Raw genomic sequence first — 8,909 nt, 5'->3', positions numbered from 1 at the left:
CCAGGCTGGTGGTGAATCACAAACACTGTGATGTAGGCCGTCTGACTGTCTACCTCGGAAGCAGAATCATACACATAGTCTTTCAGTTGGAACCTGAAGGAGTCACTGAAGGAGACACCAAAGAGGTGGTTGACCATGGCATTGATGGCAGAGGTCTTACCAGCACCCGTCTCACCCAGTAGCATCAATGACTTATTGACTGCTGCTCTCTCCTCCTCTGGCCCCACACCCAACACTTGTATCATATTGGTTGCTGCAATGTCCTCTGTCTTGCTGGAGTGCTTTTCACCCGCTAATTTCATTATTTTACTGGATGTTGTGAATTCCTTGATCTTTCTGGTACCTGTCTCATACACCTCCTTTATGTTACTGACTGCTTCATTGAGCATCCATGCCCCACTCTGTTTTACACTGGACACTACTGGCCATGTCTGTGGATGCAGTACCGGTACCTGGATCATACTGGCTGCAGCATTGTTCTTTCCTTGCCCAGTACATGTGCTCATCACTTTCATATTCCCATCTAACTTGATAATCTTGGTCTTCAGCTGAAATAGCTCGATGTTCCCCTTCTTTCCAATAGGCTCACTCCACTCTCCACTCTTCATGCGATCTTTCAGTGTTCCAGCCGCCATCACAATGCCCTGACAATGGAAGAAAGACTTTGTTTAATTGAAGTACAGAATTTATATCCAGACCTTGTTGAAGCCCTGAATTCTAAACAGCCAGATGACTGAACTTGTCTTATTGAATTATTGGTACCGTAGCTAAAAGCCAGTCCCATTATAGGCTAAGGGTACCGTACTCCATTTTGAGATGTAGGGATCTGATACTATACTCCTTTCGCAGCAAGAAGTCCGTTCAGGGTGTGGCAGAAGTTGGAATTTCCCCGAGTGCGACGTTGCCAATTTGACCACCAATTATCGGATCATCACTGTCTCCCTACCTACCCCCATCCCACCTCTCTCTCTCTCTCTCTCTCTCTCTCTCTCTCTATATATATATATATATATATATATATATATATATATATATATATATATATATACATATATATATTGTATATATTTATTATTTATTTTCAACTTTTTTTCCGCACCACCTATGAGGTAAAAGTCTAGGCGGGTTTTATTTTTAAGAGGTTTCCCCTGTAGGCCTAATCCTCTCTCTGATCTTTAATCATAATCTTCTTCGTCATCAGAACTTTCTGTTATATTGACGACGAATGACTCTACGAAATGTTCAGCTGCTATGTCTTGTTGTGCATCTTCATCTTGTACTTGTTCGGCATGTCCCACTACTTCCATCCAACTTTGTGGTGTGATAAGACTGAGAGCCTCTTTGACAAGAACTTTAAGGTTAGCCATTTTAAAGGTGTTCTTCTTGGCTATATGAGTCTTCACCTGAGCCCAAATGAGCTCAATCGGGTTATATTGACAGTGGTATGGTGGTAATCTCAAAACCCAATGCCCTGCTTCTTCTGCAATCTTGTCGATTACGTAGGTTGTGGTGATATCCAACTTCTTGGCAAGGTCATGCAGCTCTGCTTTAGATAAGTTATCTTGGGGCTCCACTCCCTTCTTTATCAGCCAGTCCCGCAAATCCGATTATCTCCATGATGAAGTAGGAATTTTTTCAAGCTTGACAGAATGATAGGAAGCGTTATCCATCACGATTACCGAGTTTGGTGAAAAGTTTGGAAGCAACTGATTCCTGAACCATTCCTCAAGAAGTGGTGAATTCATCTGGTTATGATAATCCCCGTCGTTTTTGGCTTGGAACACTAAGTCGGCGTTGTCTACAAAGCCATTTTCGTTCCAGCATGAAGAATGATCAGACGACTTCCTTTTCCTGTTGGCTGTCGTACTCCAGTGGCTTGTGGTGATGTGGTGTCTGTCCAACATTTTCCAACCGTGTAATTTTGGTTCACCCAAGTCTCGTCCAGATACACGATATTATGGGAGGACTGTCTTACTTGCTTTATTTCTCGCAAAAACTTTGTGCGAGCAGCCACAACATCATTCCTCTCCATAAGGAATTTGCGGCCATGAACCTTGGCATATTTGAAACCAATCTCCTGCAGAATCTTGTGAAGGGAGGTTATGCTGCCACTGAAGGATATTTTTGCCTTAAGGTCTTCTTGAATTCTTTGCAGAGTTGGGATTTCATGCCTTTCATAAAATCCCAGACTATTCTTCTTATTGCACATTTATCAAAATCGTCAAGACTCGTAACAGGTGCAGCACATTTCCTCTTCCGTGGTGATAAAAACATAGGCCGTTCTGGTGACGTCAATGTCCGTTTCGAGCAAATTCGTTGAACTGTTTTCTCGGAAACGTTGGTGGCTTTCGCAGTGCGAGCAGATGCTTTTGAAGGCGGGATTATAAATCCATTACAAGCCTTTTCTTCTGAGAAATACTTGTTAACGTTGTATATGAACTCCTTTTCCATGCTATGCAGCACTCTCGAGCGGGAGCCGGTGGGAGTTGTGGGACCTTCCATCCTGGGTGGTGGCTAGACAGGGAGTGACCCTGGGTCCCTCGCCGACCTCGGCGTGGCAACATGGGAAAAAAGTTCTGCCACGTGTCATAGAATTTATTCAAATCGTTGTTATAATTCTAAAAAGTGATAATGTACTATATAGCTTCCTTTACTATATACAGAATATAAAAAAAATTTCAAATAGCACATAGATGGGAAATAAGAGAGAGAGAGGCATGTACTACGGTTGATTTGGCAGCGTCGCTAGAGGTGATTCACCAGGTGGGCCCCACCTTGAACGGACTTCTTGTGGTGAAAGGACTATAGGTACTGTAGGCTACCCAGATCCTTACATTCAAGACACGTACCGTATCACGTAAGATGAATAAGTCATATACTGGTAACTATAAACAGAATTAAATCAAAATGTCATTGGGCCAACCAGCCAAGGCTGTGTTGCTGATGGCATTACATTGGGATCTGAAACTGCATGGAGTGTATACTGTCATTTGACTGGCATCCTTAGATTCAGTTCATTTTCGCTGTGTGATAATGTTGCGTCAAGTGATGACCTATCACATGACACTTTATCTCACAGCAAGGTTGATATAACACAGGCTCAGTGGGGTTAGGGAGGGTAGCTTCAACCACAAAACCTAAATTGCAAAAAAAAACCTTGCCACCCACCTGAAGTCTGTCCCAGAATGGTCCCCCTTTGTCGAGGCTGTGGGACAGCTGAAGGGCCTGGACAATCACACCACACAAAAAGGTACGATATCACATCACTTAATACTGCACACTGCACTGTGTACTTGTACTGTTATTTGGCAACAGCAGTGGTGTTTCAGTGTCCTTTCATTAACAAAATGGAATGAAAGGTAGATGATCACAACGAATGTAAACACTGGATGGCCATCTTGCTTCTAGCAGCTGACTGGGGAAGCTGGGTACGTAAGGTTGACATGATTTCCATGTCACAAGTTTCAGCATTTCACACATAGAAACTATCACTTCACTTAATATTGCACATTGCACTGTTAATTTTGCTAAGCATTTGCACTGTTATTTGTTGACAGCGATGGTATTTCAGTAGCCTTTCATGCACAAAAAAGAGCGAAAGGCAGACAATCACAGCAAATGCAAACACTGGGCAGCCATCTTGGTCCTCACAGCTGACAGTCAGCATTTGTGTGTGTCATGCAAGGCAGCCATCGAAAATATCATTCTAGCAAAAGCGGAACCAATTTGTATATGGTATTCCGAAAAAGGATGTAAGTTTTTAATTATATATCATTCTAGTGATTTATCACACAGGCTAGTGAATATTCATATAATGAGACCAGACTGAAATTAGGCATTTAAGTTGATGAGGTTTATAACTATACCCTTGTAAATATTGACTACAGTAAAAGCTGAGGAGTACTGTAGGATAGTGATGCAGTCACTGTGCACTGTTCTTGGATTTTTATAATCTGTTGTTTTAAAGTCGTTGTATTGTATGGTTTGCCAGCAACACAGGCCCATCTTTGGCGCTGGATTTGAATTTTTAGTGATATGACAGTTATGCATTTGAAAATACAGTTTGTTCTTCAGACAAAATGGAAGCATTTTTAAAAACAAACTGGAATGATAAACCAGAATTTGAGGACATGTTCAGGAATGCTGCAGTCATCACTAACAGATAATGAACGTTGAGAAAAATCACTGTATAAGCCTACTGATGTTACAGATGCACACATCCAGTGCGTTCTGCCTTGGTGCCAACAGACTGATATATAGCCTATGTACTGTACAGTCACCAAGCTTCCACACAACGGTAACAGAGGATGGCACACCAACATTTGGTGTTGGATGTACAGTCACATTCACAAATGAGGATACACATGCATGGGTTGTCTGCAGCCATGTTCAGTGTTGTTGTTGGAATGTGTAATTTTTCCATTTACAGCTTGATGCACTGGGCTAATGATAAATGAAGCAGGTGGTAAGTGAAATAGCCTACTTCCATTGCCAAACTGCGGTAGACGTTACAGTATACGGTATGGTACATGACCACATTTGTATCCATACTAATTAACGCGACTGTACTTTATCACACTTTTATTGGTGTAGGGACTGTAACCGATACTGCGTTGTGGTGTGGTGGTGTTGTCCTGAGGTGTTGTGGTGGGGTAGTGTGGTGGTGAGACGTTCTGGTGTGGTAATGTGGCGGTGAGGCATTGTGGTGTGGTAGTGCGATGGTGAGGCTTTGTGGTGTGGTAATGTGGTGCTAAGGCGTTCTGGTGTGGCGGTGTGGTCATGAGGCGTTGTAGTGTGGTAGTTTGGTGGTGAGGCGTTGTGGTGTAGTAGTGAGGCGTTGTGGTATGGTAGTGTGGTGGTGAGACGTTTCGGTGTGGTAGTGTGTGGTGGTGAGGCGTTTCGGTGTGGTAGTGTGTGGTGGTGAAGCGTTTCGGTGTGGTGGTGTGTTGTGGTGAGGCGTTGTGGTGTGAGAGTGTTGTGGTGAGGCGTTGTGGTGTGAGAGTGTTGTGGTGAGGCGTTGTGGTGTGGTAGTGTGGTGGTGAGGCGTTGTGGTGTGGTAATATGATGGTGAGGCATTGTGGTGTGCTGTGGTGGTGAAGCGTTGTGGTGTGGTAATGTGGTGGTGAGGCATTGTGGTGTGGTAGTGAGGCGTTGTGGTGTGGTAGTGTGGTGGTGAGGCGTTTCGGTGTGGTAGTGTGTGGTGGTGAGGCTTTATGGTGTGGTAGTGTGTGGTGGTAAGGCGTTGTGGTGTGTTATGGTGGTGAGGCGTTGTGGTATGGTAGTGTGGTCGTAAAGCGTTGTGGTGTGTAAGTGTGATGAGGCGTTGTGGTGTGGTGGTGTGGCGTTGTGGTGTGGTAATGTGGTGGTGAGGCGTTGTGGTGTGGTAATGCGGTGGTGAGGCATTGTGGTGTGGTGGTGAGGCGTTGTGGTGTGGTAGTGTGGCGGTGAGGCGTTGTGGTGTGGTAGTGTGGCGGTGAGGCGTTGTGGTGTGGTAGTGTGGCGGTGAGGCGTTGTGGTGTGGTAATGTGGTGGTGAGGCATTGTGGTGTAGTGTGGTGGTGAGGCGTTGTGGTGTGGTAATTTGGTGGTGAGGCATTGTGGTGTGGTGTGGTGGTGAGGCGTTGTAGTGTGGTGTGGTGGTGAGGTGTTGTGGTGTGGTATGGTGGTGAGGCATTGTGGTGTGGTGTGGTGGTGAGGCTTTGTGGTGTGCTGTGGTGGTTAGGCGTTGTGGTGTGGTATGCTATGGTTGTGAGTCATTGTATTGTGGTGTGGTGGTGAGGTGTTGTGGTGTGCTGTGGTGGTTAGGCGTTGTGGTGTGGTATGCTGTGGTGGTGAGTCATTGTGGTGTGCTGTGGTGGTGAGGCATTGTTCTGTGCTGTGGTGATCAACAGTGGCTCAATCGGTAGAGAGGTGGCCTGCCGTTCTAACGGACCCTGGTTCAAATCCCCGCTGGGGCAGGGAACAGTATAAGGATTTGAATTTCATTAAATCAGGCATTACTGATCTACCAGAAGACCCGCCGACATGTCGTAAAAATACCCCCGCTAATACCAATACACCAGTCCTGTATGAGACTGCCCTAGAATGTATTCAGTGTGGACGGTGGGTGTTAGTGCTGAAGTGGTGACATGTAGAGGTGTATGGTATGTAGGAGGACTGCTGGGCCTTGATAGCAGGCTGTGAAGTCTATGCCCAGAGTCGAACACATAAAAAAAAAAAAAAAAAAAACTCATCTGTTGACACCTCGATAAGATATTGTCCAAAATAATTACGGTCGATGTCTTATGTACACGAAATCAGAGTCCCAGATACCAAGTGGGTACACACACACACACACACACACGGGGATTGTAAGTACATTGTCTGCACTTTTAATATTGCAAAATGGATACATACTTTAGTAAAGCAAATTTGGAAAAGAAAAGGGATAAAGGTAAAAAGCAAAATGATGATTTCTACCAAGAACTGGTTGAAGTGGAGACTCACAATAGACTGGTTGAACGTGTAAACAAACTAGAAATGGCTTTCAAAAATGAAATTGATGAAATAAAGAAGCAGATGCACTTGCAAAAGGAAGAAATAGAAAAACTAGGAAGGGAGGCCAATAAGAAAGACACAACCATCAGTGAACTAACAGTGGAATTGAGTACACTTAGGAAGAAAATGAGTGAAATGGCAAGTACAGTAGTCAATCACGAGAGTGTTATGAAAGAGTTCAAAAATGACACAGAGACAAATCAGGCAAGTAAGCAGTCTTACAGACCATAGCAGTGATATTGAGGAGAAGATGACACAGGTGAATGAAGCTGTGCAAAGCTACAAAAATGATGTGGAAACCACGTATGCTGAAATGGTGAAAGTAAAGAAAGACTTAGAAACAAGGATGGAGGAAAAAAGCATTAAAAAGGAGGTGAAAAGAATAATCCAAAACAATCCAAAGTTAGAGATTCAGTAGATATAAACAAATCTATAGTAATCACTGGTATAGAAGAGGAAGAAGTAAAAAACAAGATCACAGGAGACAAAAAGGAGATGGCAAATGTAATGAGCTTACTGAAAGAAGTATCAGAGGAAATCTGTAGTAAAGACGTAGAGGAACACAAAAGGTTTGGGAAATATGAGAAACCAAGACAAGACCTTTACAGGTGACTTTCCAGAGTGTAGACACTGTGGAAGAGATACTAAAAAATGCAAAGAATCTTATGGAAAAAGAGGAGTTCAAAAATGTATGGATAAAAAGATGCCTAACACAAGAGGAACTGGAATTACTGAAAGAGAAAAGGGAGGAAGCAAAAACAAAAAATGAGAGAAGATCAGAAGAGGAGAAGAAGAAATTTTTTTACAAAGTAATAGGATTGCAGGTACGAAAGTGGTACACAAACAGGAAGGAAGAAAAAGGAGGAAGGTAGTAGAACCATGTTATGACAAGTATATAAACAAGATGATAAAGTTGATGTACTCAAATGTGGATGGAATGGTATCTAAATTACTAGAGATGAATGATTATGTCAGAGAAAATGAACCACAAATAATATGCCTAACTGAAACAAAATTAACACCAAGGATATCCAATGACATACTAAACTTAGAGGAATACAATATATGGAGAAGAGACAGAATTTTAAAAAAAGGAGGAGGAATTATAATATTAACTAAGAAAAATATAAAAGTCAATGAAATAAAACTAGATATACCATCACAAGTAGAACTGATTGCAGTAGAGATCAACACATCTGAAGGTAAAGTAATTGTAGCCAATTTGTACATGCCACCCAGATCAAACACATGGGAAAGAGATGAATATGAGGACCTGGCAGAGAGTACAATTCAGAGTTTAAGATCATTACTACATAAAATGGAAGAGAAATCAGAAAGAATTATATTAACCGGGGATTTCAATACAAATATAAATTGGAATACTCTAGATATAATTAGCCAAGAAAGCTGTTGGGACCAAAAGCTCCTGGATCTCGTACAAGAGTTCTTCCTAACGCAACATGTGAGGGAAACCACCAGAAAAAGAGGACTTGATGTACCTTCAGTGCTAGATCTAATATTTACTAGGCAAGAAAATGATATTGACAGTTTAATATATCACCCTCCACTCGGCAAAAGCGATCATGCAGTACTAAATTATAACTTCAGGATAGCATATGACATAGTAAACAGTAATGACAGTTACAAAAAGAGCCTAAACTATAAAAAGGGAAATTATCAAGACCTAAAGAAGTATTTCTTAGAAGTTGATTGGGAAAATGAGCTTAGAGGACAAGATTTAAATGCTGTATATAAAAAATTCTGTGAATTTTATGAAATAGGAGTCCAGAAGTACATCCCACAGCACAAAGAAGCAGATAAGAAAATACAGAAATGGTTCAATACAGAATGTAAAAAATCAAAAGAAAGAAGAGATTTGTTGTGGAATAGATACAGAAGACATAATAGTGAAAGGGCGTATAATAATTACAAACAGGCAAGAAACGATTATACAAGAATAAGGAGGGAAGCCCAAAAACAGTTTGAGGAGGATATAATAAATAAAAGTAGTGATCAACCAAAGCTGTTTTACAGCTATATCAAAAACAAAACCAAAGTAAAAGATATAATACAATGAATTACGGACGAGGGAATCACTTATACACAAGAGAAAGATATTTGTGAAGCACTAAATAAGAATTTCCAATTAGTTTTTACAGAAGAAAAAAATTTTGAGAGGGACTATGTGGAACATGCATGTCCACACATACTACCAGATATACAAATAGCAGAAAAAGTAATACAGGAGTTAAGTAGATTAGACAGAGGAAAAGCAAGTGGTCCTGATGAAATTTCATGTTGGGTACTACGAGAAAGTGCAAAGGAGTTAAGTAAACCATTATTTTTAATTTTCAAGAAATCCTTGAGTCAAGG

At 41.7% G+C, this 8,909-nt stretch overlaps 1 pseudogene; it reads right to left on the bottom strand.

The window, feature by feature from the left end:
• Positions 1 to 1,175: 1,175 nt before the first annotated feature.
• LOC145409108 (uncharacterized) lies at positions 1,176 to 1,745 on the bottom strand (annotated as a pseudogene).
• Positions 1,746 to 8,909: the final 7,164 nt, after the last annotated feature.

Source organism: Coenobita brevimanus, chromosome 79 (assembly GCF_032717465.1).
Source record: "Coenobita brevimanus isolate Jiangsu-jjx chromosome 79, ASM3271746v2, whole genome shotgun sequence".
NCBI lineage: Eukaryota > Metazoa > Arthropoda > Malacostraca > Decapoda > Coenobitidae > Coenobita > Coenobita brevimanus.
The sequence above is the reverse complement of the archived record's forward strand: the minus strand, read 5'-3'. Positions and strand labels throughout refer to the sequence as shown.